This window comes from Rousettus aegyptiacus, unplaced genomic scaffold (genome assembly GCF_014176215.1).
Source record: "Rousettus aegyptiacus isolate mRouAeg1 unplaced genomic scaffold, mRouAeg1.p scaffold_m13_p_16, whole genome shotgun sequence".
NCBI classification, from domain to species: Eukaryota; Metazoa; Chordata; class Mammalia; order Chiroptera; family Pteropodidae; genus Rousettus; species Rousettus aegyptiacus.
This window is the reverse complement of record NW_023416291.1, coordinates 4146084-4166781: the sequence shown is the minus strand read 5'-3', so window position 1 is coordinate 4166781 and position 20698 is coordinate 4146084. Positions and strand designations below refer to the sequence as shown.

Genomic DNA, 20698 nt, shown 5'->3' with positions numbered 1-20698 from the left:
ATTTTTTAGTCATACATTTCACAGGTTCAATGATTGAAGTTTTGGGTCTTTTAAAAATCTTAGAAAGTATGTATTCAAATCACCTCAGCATTCTAAGTAAGCTATACCTACTTTAAAAAGTAAAAGCAATTATTATGCAATCTGATGAACAACAGATTAAAACTGCAACAAAAATATATCAAAGTGAGAATTCTTACAAATTGCAAATTATTACTAGCACTTATTCATGATTTGTATTGTTAAATATTTTCCATATAATATTCAAGTTATATATCATATATGTATTTTTTTCCAAGCGAACAAATCAATTTCTCTTTTCTAAAATGAATGGTTTTAGTTAAGGGTGAGCAGCCATCTCTTAAAATATCAACAAACCGAAGAGTGACTGGTAAAAAGAGGTCCTTCTAGAAAACTATTTTTCTAGAAGTATAACTGAGAGTTACTTTTACTTCTAAAAATATCTGTAAATGTTACCATACTGTTTTTTTAAGCTTTCTTTTTTTTTTTTTTATCTTTTTTAAATATCACTTTTAATTAGCACCATTGGTGGGCTGGCCTTTAATCCATATGTCTATCTCTACCTATAAAGCAGTTAGGTCATATGACTAAAATACATACAGAGAGATAATATGTTTCATATATCCATGTGATATAAAGTATATATTATATATATATAGTTGGTAACATATTAGCTATGCTTGATGGTCATTAATTAAAGCTATAGAAACCAAAAATAAAGCATTTCTTAACAGTTATTCTCACAAGATGTCAATTCAAAGAACAATTTTGGTCATCAGTTTTCAGAGGGCTGCTTCGTTAAAAATATTCATTTTCATCACTGCACAATATATAACCACTCATTGAAAACGCCACAAGCCTCTATATTCACCATTAGCCACCAGTTACTCCATCGCCTTGTCATTATTTATTGATGCTCTTCCTCATTGAACACAAGCATTTATCAAGTTCCCAGGGAATATACTGGTAATATCTGTGTTAGATCCTGCCTACACCACAGCATTTCCATTGAGTTTTGGCAAAATTAGTTCATAGAAAATGTCATCGATTAAGTTTACATGAAAGAAAAAATGCCTTTTAAAATTCACTAAGTCAATGAGTAAACGCAGAGCCACATCTTACATATTTAATTTGTATTAGATACAAAATACAAATATCCAACTTTATTGGTATTAAGATTTAAAAAATCACGCAAGGCGATTCATCCCTTTGGTAGGTGAAAATGAGCCTCTCGGCATCTAGAGTTCCACGCACGCCACGACCCGCGCTGAGGCCGGCTCTCCGGCCCCTGCTCGGCTGTGTCATTTGCAGCTCATGGCCCTCACCTTGTTTTCCCGGAGAGCAGGTCCCTCCACCGAGAGTCACTGAATCATGACTTAAACACTGCTCTGCGCACAGCGCAGACTTCATCCACAGGGAAGGGCGACGCCTTCACGAAGCGCCGCAGAAGTCAGTCAGCTTCGAGACACAGGGCCACTGTTCCTATTCACAGCTCTGTTTTACATCTCCCCTTGTGTGTCCCCAACAAACCATGACTGGATGCGGGGCGCGCCCCCGCCCCCCTGCCCCCGGCGCCCAGTTGTCAGGCCTGTGAACATGCGAGCAGGCTGCAGCCGGCCTTCCCATGAAAATCGAGTCAATGCCCTGCCTCTTCGGCTTCTTGTGAACCGAAAGGCAAGCGTAAGTTTCCATCCTTTCCACTCTCACGTGTTGTAAATGTTCACTCGAGTCCCCGACCCAACACAAAATGCATTAATTCTTCCCAAGTGAGCTCGCCGTTCATGATTTAATTATAGCCAATTGAATACACTTTGCCCTTATCTTTTTGGGAAAAAAAAAGAATTCGAGGATATATCACTAAGAAAATTTTCTTTCAATAGTTTTGCACTACCCCTACTACGTAATCATGAGGAAAAAAATGAAGTTTTGTCCTAATGGCTTGTTAAAAAGCAGCAGAGCTGTGAAAGTTTAATCCACAAACTTACATCCTCAAAAATCCAAGTTCAGTCAAGTAACTTCTCTATTTCTCAACACCTGCTGTACGCCAACTTGATAAACAAAAAAGAGGAAAAACACTGCTACCGCTTTTATTTTAATCCCTCACATTCTGCAAACGGTAAAGTCAGATATGCCAAATTACACAGGTTCCCAAGATTTGCATTTAAAAGACTGTATAGGAGCTTTGGTACAGGTTGCTTCCCCGTGGCCATGGAAACATAAGAAAAGTTGGAAAATTCAGTCCACTGAACTTCAAATGACTTTATTAAAGTGTCACTAATCAGAGTTAAAAGACACAAGGTTTTAGTGTTTGGGCTAACCAAGTGAATAACTCTCAAAGTCTAATGACCTACTAAGAGCATTACTTAAAAGTAAAAAAAAAAAAAAAAAAAAAAAAGTCTGCTTGAAAGCAAATTAAATAGGAAAACCTTCATTGCCTTCTCCAGAAGATTAATCTCATACAGAGAATGACGGCCCAGCTGAACTGCAACACTGAACACAGCGCTCTCTGCCCGGGCAACGGGGAAACCTGCCTGGTTAACACTTAAAGCACCAGGTGTGTAGGCTTTACTTAAAATGCAGATGTTGGCAATGCTGTAAGAACAAATCTGTAACTCCATCTATGCTTAATGATGTAAGTTATATAAGCGACAACCCTTCGAAAACTCTTACGCGCACTCAGTTTGATTAAAAGGAAATTCCAACATGCAAATGAGAATTAAAGCTCATTAATAATGCATGCCAGAGCAGCCTTCAGAAGGAAAAATCACTGAGTCCGACTAAAAGTCTAGAAAACTGTTTTTCCACTGGAAGTATAACTGATATTTACTTTTACTTCTAAAAACATCTGCAAATGTTATCATACTGTTTTTTTTTAGCTTTCTTCTTCTATTTTTTTTTAGCTACAGGCTTGAGAATTAAGATTTTTAAGTACTGCTTTCTGCTACCACTAGGAAATTGAAGGAAAAATAAAAATATATTATGTATTATTTTTTTTTCTGACATCTAAGGTAATCTTTAAGATTAGCTATATTTCAATGGCTATAACAACATTAACAAAATACCAGAAAAAAATTTAAAGACAATAATTTACTAAAAGAAAAACAGTATGTATCGTCAGCGCCACTTTTCCTTTTTTCTCCGACGGTCCGTAAGAGGGCTTTCCCATTCCTCCCCGGCCTTGAGAGAAGGTAACAGGGAAGACACCTGACCTACACTAGAGTCATCTCAAGTCCCCATGTCAAAAACACACCACTCACTATTTTTCTTCTACCGAGATTTTTTTTCACTGTTCTCCTGTTCAATGTAAAAGATACGTTCGGCGATGAACCACGCAGGACAGTGACCTGCTTCATTCAGTTTCCTCTAGGACACCTGGACATTGCCCCTGACCACCGATTTCACAAACGCTTGGTGATCACCTGTAAATGGAAGTGTTGACTACTATAGGACTTTACATAAAGGAGGACCATGTTGCTGTCAGCAATTCAGACTACGACCAAATTAAAAAAGCTCCTTCTGAAAGAGGCGCATAGTGTGAACACGACAGGTACAACGGCGCCAGGAAAGCTAAGCCCGCCGTGTCCGCAATTCGCTCCGGTGAGCTCGTCCCGCCAGCGCGCATGGACGGCGGCCACGTGCCAGGCGCCACGGTCCACACGGAAGGCACGGGGTGCCCTCCCACAGTGCGGCTCCTCAAATGCTCTGGCAGATCAGAGCCAATGTTTATTTTTAATTTATCTTTCTGAGCAGCGAAGTTCTTAACATATGTAGAGAGTCAATACTCAAACTCAGATTTTCAAAATATGTTCAAAAGCCTGAGATAAATGAAATTGAGAACCACTATTAATACTATGTTAAGAAATAAAATGAAAGTTCCATGATTTTTTTTTTTAACCGAATGGAATGATAAATAAGTTGAAAATTCCTGACTGATCGGATTTCCAGGAGGGATGGCAAGCGAACGGCAGCGCTCGCCGGTGGCCCCAGCACTGCGTAGGACCCTTCAAATGTAAAAACTCAAAAACCCAAGTTTTCAGCATAAAAAGAACTAAGAGAAATCTTTTGTACATTAAATAAAAAGTGGTGCGTGCTACACAAAAGTACCCTCCTAAATACATATAACATACTTCATGTTCTCAATAGTAAAAATAAAACTTTTTAAATTTAGTTATGTTTACATTTAAACCCAAAACACACTATAAAATTAAATAAAATATATCATGTAACTATTTACTTATTTTATTCTTATTATTATTTTATGCCTCCAGCACCTGATCTTCCTAGGTGGTCTCCCATCCAAGTACTAACCAGGCCCGACCCTGCTGAGCTTCCGAGATCAGACGAGATCAGGCACGTTCAGGGTGTCATGGCACACGACTATTTAATAAATTACCTAAATGTTTTGATTGAAAGCCTACTCTTACAATGCATTTACTGTAGGTAAGAACCAATGAAATACAAAAGTATATTTTAATTATTGCTTTTTCAAAATAATTGTATTTGTTAATATTTCTACCAAATCAATGTGTTTCTCATGCAAATGTATAATGAAAAGAGAACTTCACCAATTCTCATATCACTTTGTCTTAGAACGATAAACCAAGTAACTACGAAATGTCACTACAATTATATTTATTGGTGGACTTAATGGATGCTCTTCAGAAGATAAACTGCCTGTTAATTATTATAGACACCATACGATAGGCTTTATGCACATATGACATGGTGTTTTTAATATGTGGCTTTATTTTCTATCCACGATAGATAAACGCCAGTCAGGGAATGGGAGCTCTCTGATCAGCCAAAGAAGAGCTAATCGATTAAATTCATTCACTTTTAAGTGGGTGTTCAGGGTGTTGCTTGTGGTCCTAAAATTTTTTTTTCCTGTTTTGTTGGCTAAACTCTTTTGCCCAACCCTGTCTATATAAAAACCATCTAATTCATTTCACTATGGAGATCTGCATGTGTCCTGGACAAGAAATAACAAAAATCTATCTCTCTGGTGACTACTCTACATGAACATTTTATGTTAAAACAAGCATTTGAAGAAGTGACATTAAATAAATGGGTTTTATTTCGACTATAATGATAAATTTATAATTTCAGTTATATAATTTTGATAAACATTTTCAAATATTTAAAACTTAAAATACTGAGAGCTATTACAATAAAAATAGAAATGTCCTATTTCATAACATAAAAGCTATATCATTTGAACTATAAGGTGTAGAATTATTTGTGTTGAATAAAAAAATTGTAATTTAGCTTAATTGAAAAAAGACTCTCAAAAGTGTCTTAACGCAAAGCACTTTGTGTTGGTAAGACCGGATCTGCTTGATGCTTTAAGTTTATCAATACCAGTCCATACTGAAATTGTAGAAGTTTATACCTCAAAAGTTAGAATCACTTTACAGTACCTTTAATGTAATTCATAAAATAAGTCATGTGGAATATTAAGAAAACCATATATTTACTCATTCAGTCATTTGACATTCAATAATGCCAAGATCATTTATATTTTGTAAAATCTGATGAATTTTTGAAACATACTTGGCAATATTTCCTGTCACCTTTGTTCAGAGAACCTCAAAGGTTTCATCTTGCTTAACTATATGTATTCATTTTATAAAACGAAGGAATTAAAGGACATTCAGGAAATCATCAATCTTTCGTATATGAGGGAAAGCCACAAATAGTCTCAATAAATCAATGTCTTTGGAAGACACAAAAGATTTCTGGTTTAATTCAAAATCCTTTATTTAAAATGCCAAATGTCTTTATATTATGCAGGAGTGCTCCAGATGGCTAGGCACGTTTCAATTAAGCCAAATTACAATTTTTGAAGTGTTCTCTTACTCTGCTACATATAGAATGTGACATCTATAGCTACTGATTCTATCTTGAGTGTTGCAGGTAAAAATATTCTTTGTGAAAGTAAATGTTTTTTAAGGAAGGGTGAATATACATGAATTAAAGACGTTGCATATTGTATTATGTCAGAATGTAAAATGATGTTGAGCACATGAGGGATCCTACATTTTTACATTATTAATCAATTTCCTTATAAGTGGTTATTATAATATCTCCCATGATTTCACTCCTTAGAAGACTTCGGAAATAAGAAATATTTTGGGACTCTATACTCTATAGTAATTCCAGTTATAGAACTATAATAAGAAAACTCAAGTAAGTCAGTAAAGTCCATAATATTTCATATACTATTAAATGCAAACCTCTAATATTAGCACAAATTCCTATATACCTACTGACTCAGGTCACCTCATGTACTTAAAAAATTACATTCTGTTCTAAGAAAAGAACCTTTTTTTAGTTCCTTTTCAGTAGGAATGACTCGTGGAGCTGTACCTTATACTGAGAACACTACACAGTTCTTTCATATCGTTCTTCTGTCCCGTGTATCTCTCAGAAATATTGCTTTTCCTAAGAAGATTTAATCACTTAAAGTTTGACTTATCCCAATATAAATCTATTTTTTTCTAAATTTACAATATCTGTAAAAATAAATAAATAAAATTATCCTGTGAGGGGGGATTCTGATAGCTATACGGCTACGTATAATCCACTTACACAAGTTTAATCGACAAATAGGGCAGTGCGCATTTTTGTTTATTTCAATTTCCATTTCATTATTCCACTAGTTACTAAATTACTCGCCATGGCTTGCTGACCACTGCCAAAGCCTCACAGTATTCCTGAGTAGCTATCAAATTGAAAAAGGTATCGTTTGGACTCTGCATGTTGATTCTTCTATTTCCAGCGCTGCTACTACTTCACAAAAGGGATCTCAAATTTGCAAAAATGTAATTAATCTCTTATAGAAAACCTAGCCTCTCAAAGAAGAATGTTCCTTGCAGTGAGGTCTGTGGGCGATTTGCATCAGAGTCACTTGAGGGACTTGTTAAAATGAAAAGTTCCAGGGACCGTCCTTGAATCCTCTGAAAAATAATCTACATTTTAAATAAGCATCCGCACAAGGGATTCTCCTGTGCAATAAGTTTTGTGAACTAATCAAACTAAAATATATCACCATATGAAAACTGAATATTTTTAAAAGTTTAAATTTTGCTTAAATTGAATAGCTACAAAACAGAAACAATAAAAGTCCTTGAAAAAAAAATACGTTGAGGAAAATGATGGTATCATATATACTGATATTTTGTATGGGTCAGTGATAGATTAAAAAAATTTTTTCCAGATCCATTTGACTAAAATCCTGTTTTTACAGTTAAATATTTTTTTTAAATTTATTACTCATCCCAAAAGGATTTAAAGTAATATCTTTAAAACTGTCTATGCTATACGAACATATAAAATAATACAAATAATATAACACATAGAGTGGAAATATTGCTTTTTTAAAAGGTTCCCAGTTTATACCTTTATCAGAACCATTAGTCCCAATGTCCCATTGGCCAGGATGAGTTTTGGACTGAATACCTGGGCTCCAGACCTGGGCCTGTGCTTTGCTAACTGGTTGGCTGGCCCAACAGGAGCAAATTTGTCCCCTCCTAAGCCTGAGTTTTCTCATCTGCAAAATGGTAATAACAACTTCTATTTCACAGCATTATTTTGAGATTTGAATTAAAAAGCACGAAGTCACCTGTTCTTAATAAGCAAGTTATGTTGTTTTAGGGGTAATTGGTATTGTTGTTTAAAAATTGTTATTTAGTAATCATGCTATTACTGTTTTATAAGTATTAGCACAGATAAAAATAATGTTGAAGACAGATGAATGAATGATCTTTCTTGATGGAGACATACCAGCATGTCGTCAAGCACAAACAAGCATGGCGGTGTCTCAGGGCAGAGGTGGCTCCCAAGGGCAGTGGCGGTGATGCCCAGGAAGGACCTGGGTGCACACAGGAAAGGGGGGGACGCACAGTGGGACCAAGACGCAGCCTCATGGCGGGTTCCCTGGCGGACCTCGGGGACGAGCCCGAGGTGGACATACTTGAAATCAAGCTCCACTTAGGTACATAGTGATACCTCATACCAAATATTCTAAAAATAGGAAGATAATAAAAGCAGGTATTGCTTTATGGGATTTTTTTTTTTTTTCAGAATTTTAGACCAAGAAAATGACTCCACTTCAAATAAACTAAAATATGTAGATAACCCCTTAGGAAGTACAAAATGAAATGCTTGAATAGGGTAAATAATCGCGATTGTGTGAAACCAGTTACTATAATCAATGGGTAGTTTTTCATGGCAATCGCCTACATTTTCTGATAATGGTTATGTGAGTTTGTCTTCCTATCAGACTGCCTCCTGAGGGCACAGATCCGGATTAAGCGCTGGGTCTGAGCAAAAGTTAAGGATAGGAAAGCAACGCCAAGGCAAATAAATTGTTCACAATAAAAAATAAGAACAAGGCCCTAGTGCTTGTCGCTTCTAATCCAGAAGTCTTTGGTTACCGCCTAAGTGACGATGTGCAGAAACAGGAGTTAAGCAAGGGGAACGCAGACGTCCCGGCAAACAGCCAGGAAGATGGTTAACATCTCCTTCGTTTCCGTGTCTACTTCCATCTCAGAAGAAAAGAGGGAACCCTAAGTAGGTTGGATTCTGTCCTGGGAAACACAGTAAGGAAGGTCGTGGACTTGTCCTCATGTAAGGGCAGGTGTGAGAAGACCAGGCGTCAGTTCTGCTGCCCTGAGTGTTGCATCTTTGCATCTCGCCTGATCAAAGACAACAGCAATGAAAAAGGTGGGAGAAAAGTGAGCTGACACTTTTTTGAGTAAATTCGCAAGGCTCACAATGAGGAGGCAGCAGCCGGAATATTTAAAGGTCTGTCTGTGTCTGTACTACATGAAACGAAGGTCTTTTAGAGTCTAAATATGTTTGAAGTCTAATTTATGGCATACTTACTAACAAATCGCTCACGCCCTATCTCTCAATAAAGTTTTTATTTTTATTGTTTTCCCTAAGAAAGCTGCCTATAACTTCAACATTTGATTCTCTAATGAGGACAGTCTATAAATAGCAAAACACATATCTGGCTTTGCATTATAATAAAATTTAAAATAGAATCCTGTCATTTACTTAAGTTACATGCAAAATTAGCATGTTGAAAACTAAGTCCATTTCCCAGGCTTAACTAATAGCCTGTCCTTCCTTAGGTCTTTCAGCCCACCAGTCTCTGTCATTTAAAAATTATTTTTCTACTCAATATAGTATAATGAGGAAAACTATCGCAGAGGTGTTTTTTTTTTCTTTTTTTTTTTCTTTTTTTTTTTTTAATGTGATTCCTCAGGAATTTCCCTAAAACCAGGAAATGTAATTTGTAAGTTTGGTTTTGTTTCCCAGTCTACATGGTATCATTAGACACATCATCAGAATTCCTGCATGAACAGTAGCTATCTACATGCCCAGTAACAGTTTACACTCTCTTTCTCTTTTAATCTTTGCCTTCTGGACCACACACGGAGCAAGCAACTGAATGTAGCATCATAAAAGTGAACCAAACAGTCCTGTAAGGAAATCTGCACTGCTATGTGTACTAAACATGTTTGTCGTGACACTTACTAAGTGGTTAGAATTCTCCCCCTTTAATAGATGAAGGCACTGTAGCTCAGAGAAGTTTAGCTTCTGCCTCAAGGTCACACAGCATGAAAGGGTAAAGCAAGGATTTGAATAGAATTATTCTGACTTCCAAATTTATGTTTGTTTTAGTACTTAACCCTGCAGTGCACAACTGCATTCTATATTATGAATGATACAGAATTCCTTCAGAAAGCGAATACACATGAAATCCTTTCACTGAGGTTTAGGGGGAAAAATTGAGTTTAGGATGCATTAAGGTTATGAAAAGCAAATTTTAATTGCAGTTTCACGTCTTCAAATGTTTGCCCTCTGCATTATCACCTAATATTAACTAATAGAATGCGTTTACTCTAGGCCATTTTTCCAAACAGTGTTTGAGGAAGAAGGCAGAGACAAGCTAAGAAGTAAATGTTCAGTGTGACTGATTTAGTTTCAGACGTGTAAAAGCAACATCCCTCCCCCCGGCCTCCGCTCACCGCTACCACCGCACGCTAACAGCAGCCCACCTTCCACTCCGATATCCGCGACTGATTACTGTTCCTTTCTCTTTCTTTTTTTAACAAACATGGAATCTCTCAATGTATTTTCTCTGGGTTTCTGAGCAACGGATATTCATTTAAGTGTGAACACACCGGCACACACATACACACACACAAAACTGCTGAGAAAAAAATACAATAGACACCTCTATGAGCTTCAGCCGTCTGTGTTCAGTTTGACCCAAATTTTTGGCTAACTTAATTCATCCCTCTCATCACAGACTATCTTGTCCCATAAAGAAAATTAATTTCTACTTCCACATCCTTCATCTTCCAGCAATTCGGGGGTCAAGTGGTGAGCTAAATCTGTAGGGTCTGGACTTGAACTACTAAGGATCTGTTACTTACTTGTAACTAATTATAACCTCAAGGAGTAAATAAATAACTTTCCCTATTTTATTATGCAAAGTAATAAAATATTAAGCTGGCTTGCAACACAAGCAGTTCTGTCCCACTTAGTCACATGCATGAATTAGTACTTTAATCTTTTTAGTGGGTAATTTAATGTACCATCTTTTTAAAAAACAGACTCTGAGTCGACTTTCTAAAGCAATTAAAGGACTGCCATACAGCTCCTGGTGAGGAAAAAAAGGCTACAATAAAGCAATATAATCAAGTCAAGTAACATTTCGGAACTCCAAATTATGTTTCTAAAAAATAGTTACAATCGAAAACAGATTGCTAGATTCGGTCTAGTGTTTTAACCAATTGCCTTCATTTAACCAATGTTGCCTTTAAGTATACAAGCAAAGTCCCCTGGTGGAGTAAGCTAAGGCATTACTGAAAACTGAAAACCCCTTATAGTCAGGTTTTCCCTATGATATGCTGCAGATATGCTAATGCAAAAACCTCATTAGGAATGTTCTCTGTGTGGTTATAAAATATTAACCCACTGCATGAACAAAGCCAACTATAAGCACTTTCCCAATGGGGAGGCTCTTTTGATCCATAAATAAATAATTTGCTAGAATCACACTGTTACAATTTGCCATAAACCCACACTAAAAGACATCACAATAGATGTTGAAAATCTGTGATTGTATAAATAAGGAAGGGTACCACAGAAAGACTCATCCCTTGAAAATAGATCTCTTTTTGAGCACCTGTGAGATAAAGTCCTCTTAAGTCCTTGGGTTTAGAAAATCTGCATTTCTTTTGTTAACTCTCCTGTGTACTGTTTCTTTATCTAGGACACTATGACATATACGCAATCTGATTTCTGTGTTTGATTTTGCCTTTAAAAGCCTAAAATAAACTCAAGGGCTACCTAAATCATACAATTCTATACACTAATCTTATATATTCCAGGATTAACTTTTAGTTATACGTATTTCTACTTCTTAAAGATTTATCCTTTCATTGTACGTGTGTGCGTGCACGCACGCACACACATACACACACACACACACACACACACACAATGAAACCTGTTTTGTAACCTGTTTGAATCCACTGTAGAATGAAACAAATGCATGTATAAATATAAACAGTAATTATCTTGGTTAAAGAACATACAACGTTATACCATCATCTTTGGGTGTTTGCTTATTTTGAAAATTTCAGTAAGTGATAAAAAATATTTTCAAAATAGGTTCACAGATAAACACATGACTTCACTAGCATCACTGGGAACTGGGAGATGAACGCCCACTGCAAATCAGAGGCTGCAAAATGAAATGTACCCTGAGTGACTAACACTTTAAATTGCTTGTTTTATAAGCAGCTAAACCTCTCTCGACAGATTAGTTTCTGGATTAACAAGTTACTTTCCTTAAAGGACTATAACGATTACTGAATTATCTCAACAACAATAAAATGATATGAAATGATGGGCAAGCAACATTCACTCAATCACAGATTGAGCAGTGTGGTTTAAAGTCAAGTTTGTTGACCCAACCCAGAAAAACCTGGATGTTAGTCTAGATTTGCAACCACACCTAAAGCATAAAATTCTCCGTGCCTTTTCCTTAAAATGAAGAGAAAACGCCTGACCTTACAGACATGTTAGAGTAATCCAAAAAAAAAAATAGTGCTCTAAAGCCAAGTGTGTTTTACTATTTATATTTTTTGTGCATACCTGACCTTTGGAGAAAAGAGAACAAACTTCACTGAGTACCTTTTTTGCCCCCTCCTCACAAAAAGCTATGAAATAGGTACTATCGTCCCATTGTACAGATGAGGAAATGAGATTCTCAGAGTAGCTTTGATAACGTTTGAATCAAGCTTCATCCAAAAAAAAAAAAGGCATAGTCTTTCAACTAAACTTCAGTCAGGATGAATTAGTAAGCATGACTTCTTTGCTACATTTGATTAAGTTTACTAATATAACTGATGCTAAGTTTTGAGCAAAGATTGATTCAACTTATCAACATTGAAAAGAATCATTTTTAAAAACCGTCTATGTACTCGCCTTTTTGCTGAAGAGAAATATTGTTCACAAGAAGTTAAGATTTGCTCTGTAAAGTAAAATTAGGTAAATTCTAAGGAAATGAGAAGATGTGGTCAGCATAACACACATCATGATATCCATTCTAAAATGTTCTACTTTACCAAAATATTAAAAATAATCATTAGCAATCTCAGTGTACTTCAGATTCTAAATATTTCTGGACATTCGGTTAGAAGGCTCTTAGTCAAATAATGTAACCACCATCATTTTACCCTGGAAAATCAGTCTTTGCCAGTTCACTAGCTTCACTGATGTCAACGGAAGCTCCCCAATCTGGCTTGAGAAATGAGAAGTGACTCGTCGACTTCGGCCTGCACACAGAGCCTCCGGGCCACAGCGACACATTCGCCCTGTGCTACAGTCATTCCTGCATTTCCCAAACATGAGCTTCCGAGCTCCCAGCCAGCCCCACGGCAGGTGCTGGGAATACACAATAACAAGCAGGTGGCGACCTTTTCCCTCATGAAACAGATCTTCCAGAAGGAAGACATACCACAAGCGACGTAAAAGAGGGACCTAAGTGGTACGTTGGGTGATGACAGAGACTAAGGAGAAACGAAAGGGAGAGAGAAAAAGGAAGGTGGGGGCCGGAGACCTTTGCCAGGTGACCTGGAGAAAGGGCGTGAGGGCCGTGCTGGGAAGGAGGCAGCCAGTGGCGAGCAGGGCCAGCTCCAAGGCCCTGCGGCAGGGCCCTGTGCTTGCTGAGCGGGCTCGGTGCCCGGTGAGCGACAGGCAGGGAGCAGTCAGTCAGAAAAGTAACTGACGACAGCAGGTCACACACGGCCTTACGGGTCACTGGACAGGTCCGGCTTTTACCGTGAGTGACATGGAAAGCGATGGATTTTGAGCAAATGAGTGAAATGACATGACCTGCATTTCCTGGTCACTCCAGCAGCTTGATTAGACTGAAGGGGGCGAGACAGAGGCAGGGAAGCCAGGTCATTCATCCATGAATGCGGCCAATCGTGCGACAGAATTTTATTGTGTGCCTACTATGTTCTAAGGAATGTTCTAGACTCTTGAGGCACATCAGTGAACACAGCTGGTAAATCTACCTGCCCTTGTGGAATTTCATTCTAGTGGGAGGAAGATAGACAAAACGTCATCAAAATTACAGATCACTAAATCACATCACACACACATTTATACATGCATAATGTATACGCTGTATTTAAAATAATAAGATTGGCTGAATTCCTCAGTGTACTAGTGCTGATTAGAATGAGAGGAGTTTCAAGAACTGATTCTGGGGCTGTTCCAACATTTTGCATTTAGGGAGGTGACAGGAAGCTGGTGAAGGAGGCCGGTAAGTACTGGGGGGAGGAACATGAACTGCAACAGGAAGCTGTGGATGAGGCAGGGCGAGGAGTGGCTACAGGTGCATGCTAGGAAAGGAGGGGTGATTCTCCCTTCCAATGTGAGATATAAACAAATACCTGAAGCATGGGAGGGAGTCTCCCCAACAGACATCTGGAGGAAAGAGCATTCTGTGTCAAGGGAAGACCCAGGAGCAAGCGCTCCGAGGCAGGTGTGCGCCCAGAGAGTTCTGGAGAAAGCAAGAAGCAAGCGTGGGTAAGGCTGATAAGCAGGAAAGGACAGCAGGATAGGGTGCTGGGGAGCAGCACGAAGATGTCTTCAACGACGCGTATGAGACCGGGCAGCGGCGGAAGCGATGCGAAACAGTCACTGTCTGGATGCGTGTTTCAGAGGGAGCCGAGACTACCTGATAGGCCGTGCCCGGGGTGGGCGTGAGGGGTCCGAGGTGACTCCTGCCGCGCGGACCTGAGCAATGTGAAGACTGGACTCTCCGTCGGGTGAGGAGACGGCTGAGCGGGCCGCGGGGCGGGTCTTTCCCGGGACGATGCCGGAGCTCAGACCTGGGCTGCTGATTTAAAACACCCACTGGGAAGCTAGTTAAACGCGACGAGCACGGAACGCAGGAGAGACGCGCGGGGCGGAGCCGAAATTCTGGAGTCATCGGTGTTCACATGATTTAAAATCATGGGACCGACTGAGATCCTCAAGGGAACAAGTGCGGATTGAACAGAGAAGAGTCGAGAAACCCGGGAGAGTCCACCACTTAGAAGGTGAGAAGAAGCGAAGCTGGCGAAGGAGACGGGGGAGGAACCGGTCCAGGAAGCACGATACAAAGCCAGAGCGTGAGGACCGAGCGGCACCCGCGGAGCGCGCTGCACTGGGATGGCCGGAGCGGGAAGCGAGCGCCGGCCACCGGCCACCGGCCACCGGCCACCGGGCGGGAACGCGGCCGCCACGGCGCTCTCGGCAGGGCGACCCCGGGGAGCGGCAGAAGCCGGGCCTGACGGGTGCAGAGCTACGAGACGAGAAGGAAGAAGGCGGGTATGGACGACTCTCACAAGAAAGTTCTCTGAGAAGGAAAGAACATAAATGAAGCATTAACAGGAAAAAATGGAAATACATTTCCACCTCACGTTTAAGAGAGTGACATGAAGAACTGACGGAGTATGGGACCATTTATTCAAGCCCAACCTAAACAAAGACTAAAGTGGATGAAAGTAATCCTACCAGGGGGTCGTTACCTGAATGTCACGTTATCCTGTATTTCTTCAGTCATCAGTGTGAAGAAACACAGAACTGCATGCCTCTGAGAGCGGAGTGCCCGCCGCTCTCGGAACATGTCGTGTTGGCCAGTGCCACGTCGGGATCAAGTGTGCGCTTCAGTGAGAGACTGCGGGTGCGAATCCTACGCCCGCCACACACCTGCTTCGCAGCCTCGACCTCCACCAGCCCGTGCGCTCACTGTCAGAGGACGAGAGCTCGAGCGCACCTGCCGGACTGCCGTGAAGGCCAGGCAGTGCCTGGGGCCTGCCAGTGTCTGACACGATGGAAGCGCTTTATAGGCGGCAGAGTCTATAAATGATACAAACATTTCAAAAAAATGCCAAGTAATCTGAAACAATGCCACTGGCTCCCAACTGCCAGTTGTCAAGCGGCGTTTTTAAATCTCAACATTTCTTCAATACATTTGGATTTGGTTTTTACTCACGGATTGTTTCTTAAATATATGTCTGGAAACTAAAAAAGAGGGTGTCCCTATTAACACATATGTGTTACCTGCCAATCAGATTATATTTCATGTTCATGGCTTTATTTGTCCTGTTTCTCAGTATATTACACCAGGGAGGATTCACCAGTGTTTGGATACTGGATGCATATGTATTAATATAGAATATTTTATACATGTTAATATGATACATGTATCTCATAAAGAATATTTGTCTAATAAAAATTAATTTTAACATTTTCACTTGTCTAAAATCCTTATACTCGCTCCTCCTTATTTAATGTACTCCTACAATTGGCCACTGCTGTCACAGATTACTTAAAGCCTGAAAGCATTAGAAAATATTGGCCATATGCTATATCTAGGACACTCTAAGGAGCATGTTCTTTCATCTTGGCCTATCGGATCTGCCTATCGTTCTTTTCCTATTTCCATTCGCAAGCTCCTAATGCAGAATACTGATGTTTTCATGGGCATTACGAAGAGCTAAGCCCTAGATTTATTAATTCTTGGACCAGAGCATCCACCCCAGGGCCTGTGGAGCCCACTACAGCCACTAACAGCCCCTCACGACTAACAAGGCCCTCACGCAGCTTCTCGGCGTAATGATGACAAAGTGCAAGATGCAGACAAGGCAGTAAAAACTGATTCCACAAAATGTTACGTACATAATTAGTTTTCAAAACTATTCCTAGACTAGTTGCCTCAAACTCTAATGGAACAATAGAGGATTAAAATCATTAGGGTTTTAATAAGGCAAAACAAATAATATAATCAGAAGATAAACTGTCTATAGACTCTTATTACCAACACTGAGAAACCAAACCAGGCATCCCAGGGCCATATACACAATCTGCAGCAAAGGTTAATTGGCCATCAATATTTCCCTTAGTAATAAACATTTGTACATATCTTTAAAATCAATAGAGCCCTTTAAGTCACAGTAAATTTAAAGTCTAATAAATTTAAAAATAAACCAATAAGAAAAAAAAGAAAATCAGAAAATAATCATAAGATTTTTTTTTTTTAATACATTGTGGAGCTCTAAGCAGAGGAGCGATACAGTGTCTTCCGCCTCCTAATATACTCTTCACATTCATCCACCCCAGCTCCGCCATTACTCCTTAGAGGAGAAAGATTTACACCTGAAAACCCCCAGGTGGGTTCTCCCGCTTCCTAACTTGCAGTGGCAGCTCCCACGGTGCACAGACTGAGGAGGACAGGCCCTCTGCGTACTGGGGCCCTTCATCCACCCTTGGTCCCTCCCTCTCACAGGCTCACCCTCCTCCCTGCTGGGGAATGGCCACCACGTTCTAGCTGACCCATCCGCTGATGGCCTTGACTGAGCCACGCAGAAATCATGTGTCCCTGAGTTCAGACAATACATAATATTCTAGTTTTCAAAGACTTTTTTTAACAACAAGCAAGCACATGAAAACAAGGTTGGTAAAAGCATGCATACTCATTACCTACAGAGTGAAGAGCCCTGCTCGTAACTGAAACCACGGACGGCCCTGGATATAGGAACAGTAGCTGTGAGTACAAATAACGGACTTACACAAGCCTGCATGTCACTGTCCTTTCTCTCTGAATTTGAGCACTCATTGAATGTTTCTTAACCTGTTTCCATAGCTATGAAGTGGGAATAATACTATTACTAGTGCTGCTGTGAGGCTCAAGTGATAAAATCCCTAAAAGAACGAAAAGCACTGAGTTCGGTGACTGACTGCAGCAGCACTCAGTACATCATCATCATCATCCACCATCATCAATCATCATCACTACTACTACTATATACCTAGTTCGGTTGCTTATATTTTTGCCTGTGAGGGATGATACACAAGACACACAGACATTCAGTCCAAGTTGCACCGGCTCTGATTCTAAACCCTGCTGAAGAAAACCATTTCCTGTCTCGGTAGTCAGCACGGACCTCACAAATGTCTCCATCATTTCTCCTGGAAAATTGATGGTTTTGTTGTGAAAATAAATTATTACCCAATCGCTAAAACTCATTTCTCATCTTCAATAAATCATAATCCAGCCACCTAATATTCTAAACACACTTCTGATAGAATGTCTCTGGTGGCTTTCACTCTGTTAGTTTTTTACCAAATTGCAGCCACTGTGCACACCAGCTCCAGGCATCCCAGAGAGTGACTGCCCTAGGGGCCCTGGCGAATCAAAGCTGCTGTCTTTTTTACTGTGTTGACATTTACACTAGAGGTGCAAACGCAATGGTGGGTAAAACTGCCGATGCCACAGCACAAATCAAACGACACAATTATTCCAGCAGTAATTGTTAGTCTTCACTGCCAGGCACTTGTGGTCAAAACACAAGTCCAGTTTCACTTAAAAACTGAAGAAACGTCTTTGAAGAAATAGTAAAATTTTAATTTGATTAATTCTAGACTCTTAAATCTTGATGTCTATTTCATGTTTTATGTGACAATGGTGAAAGGTACACAAAGAACCATCGATCTGTCCCTAAATATACTGTCATTTCAGAGAAACTATGTGTGAGATTGAGTTGCGAGCTGAACTAGCTGCTCTATTTATGGAATATGATCCTTAAAGGCAAGAACTACTGACAGAAACTTTGCTTTTTCTGACTTGGCTACTTGGCAGACATTTTCTTGTTGTTTAAAAATGAACAAAGGAAGCCTGACACTTCAAGGTAAACGACCAATAATATATGTTACTAATGATAAAATCTGAACTGTTAAATGAAAATTCAAATTTTGGAAAACTCTAACCATCACCACAAGACTGAGAGCCAATACACTTAGAGACACTTATTATCACTTACATCAATATTTTCCAAATGACCAATGCCTGATATTTCTAAGGCATACATAGGTAAAAGGTCCATTCAGAATGCAAGACAGATCAATATTTAAAAAAAAAAAAAAAAAAAGGTATGAAAAGTTCACCAATAGGGTTTCGGATTTCACACTGCAACTGAGTTTTAAGAAACTACCACTTGTGGAGTTCTACTGTAGTATCAGAAGAAAACTGACAGTTACCTAAAAAGGACATCGAAGTATCTCTCCCTCACCCAACTCCACATATCTGAGTAAGGATCAATTCTTTTCATGCGCTTTAACCAAAACAACAGACTGCAATAGACTGAATAATATTTAAGAATCCAGTTGTCTTCTCTTAAACCAGATAATAAAGAGATAGATGAAAATGTAAAATAATGTCTCTCTTTTCATTATTTTTTGGTTGGCAAAATAGTTTTATCGCATTAAAATGTTAGACGTTTAATGTGTTTTTTTAAATAAAGTCATGAACATTTCAAAATTTTCTCAATTTTAATGTTCAAATGATAAATATCAGCAGATGAGACACACCTAAGCAAAAGCTCTTTGAATCCTGGACAATTTCTAAGAGTAGACAGTATTCCTGAGATCAACAAACCTTGGGACCATGATCTGCACACATATACACTATTTCTTTCCACTTAAACCCTCAGTTCTGCGGGAGACCACCCAGCCAAGTTCCCCTTTCCTGAGTTTTCTGACCATTCTCAGTTCCTTTGGAGGGCAGCGATCATTGGTATGTCCATATGCCCTTCATTCAATGAAGGATCAAGATCAGATTTACTCTGTTCCCTCAGCTTCTCTCTGTTACTTTATTTCTGAGGCACAAGTGCACATGTTCTGATCTCAGCTCCTCTGCCATCTCATCCCACAAACGCGTACAGAGCACCTGCTACACCTCGGTGGTAGACTAGGCTCAGAGATGCTTACGTTGATGAAACAAAGCCTCTGACCTTGATGGGGTCCAATCCAGTCCCTACGCTGCATGTTCCCATATGAAATATATTGAAAGAAAAATGCTCATTGAAGTACAACATATTCAATTTTTGTTGAACCTAGACAAATGGTACAAAATGTATATGAGCTACTCTAACACAATCAAGACTCCTCTGAGAATATAAAGACACAAAATAAAAGGATGAGGAGTCTCTTGTCTACAGCCCAGAAGCCATCCTCCAGAGAGAGAGTCCTGTTCATGCCAGTTTTGGATGGGGGAAGCAGGTAAAGGAAGGTGCCCGGCTGGACCGGCCACTGCGTTGGGCCCCCGTGGGGCCTCAATCCCAGCTCTCTTCCACGAGCATCAGAGCTGGACAGAGAACGCACATTAAGCCACTTCTCTTTACCCACTGACCCTCCGCTTTCCCAGGGAATGTGATCGGCCATGACTCCAGCCAGGAACCTGAGCAAGCGACCCAGCCTCCCCTCAGTGAACGTGAATACATTTTTTCAAAATGCACTGAAGCGAAGTTTGCACTTGGAAACAAACAACTGAAAAATCACCTCTGACAACCAGAAGTAATTTATAACTTCTTTTAGCAGAATCATGGTAAACTAATTGTTTGAGCAGAAGGGAAAAAGTACTTTATTGTATATTCTTAAAAGATACAACCAATAATAATATGAAATTCTAGCTCCCAACCACTGCTTTCAATATTCTTAGGGGAAACACATTTGCTTCTAATTTAAGGAGTGGTTGGACCTTGGGAACTCAAACTTGGTGTACGATTTCAGCACTTTAGTTCACAGAAGATACTCTGACAAATAATTTTTTTCTCATAAAAAATCATCATAATGAATTCTCACCAGATTTTTAAGTAAATATTGTATAGTAAACATAAATAAGTTTTCATATGGGTGTTATCTCAGGGTAAATAAGTATTATCTCCTATTATGAGCAAAATGATTTAGAATTATTATTTTTGAACGCACAGGCCCATTGCAGAGATAGCAATAGTTAACGAATTTAAGCTAAGCCAGTTTTTGCAGATCCAATGAGTAAATAACAAGAGAAATACATCTTCTAATGGTGACAATGGGCATTTATTCTCAATCTCCATATTCTCTAATGAAACGTTATGCGTTAAGCCAACCAAGACCTAATTTGTTCTACAGGTAAACAAATTTATCTAAAATCTAGAATGACCTAATTGCCTATCTTTAATAAATATTTCACTTTTCAACTAAGTAAATCTCTTCATCTAAGAAATAATGCCAGAGAAAAAGGGAGACAGAGAGTGGGTTTAAGGGAGGAATACATCAAATC

The 20698-nt window shown here is 39.2% G+C and overlaps 1 protein-coding gene and 1 pseudogene across 1 annotated transcript in view; both read right to left on the bottom strand.

Moving 5' to 3' along the window:
* FAT4 (FAT atypical cadherin 4) overlaps positions 1-20698 on the bottom strand; it is a 129538-nt gene that overhangs the window by 101648 nt on the left and 7192 nt on the right. The gene's annotated exons all lie outside the window — the stretch shown is intronic.
* On the bottom strand, positions 4278-4396 carry LOC118612690 (annotated as a pseudogene).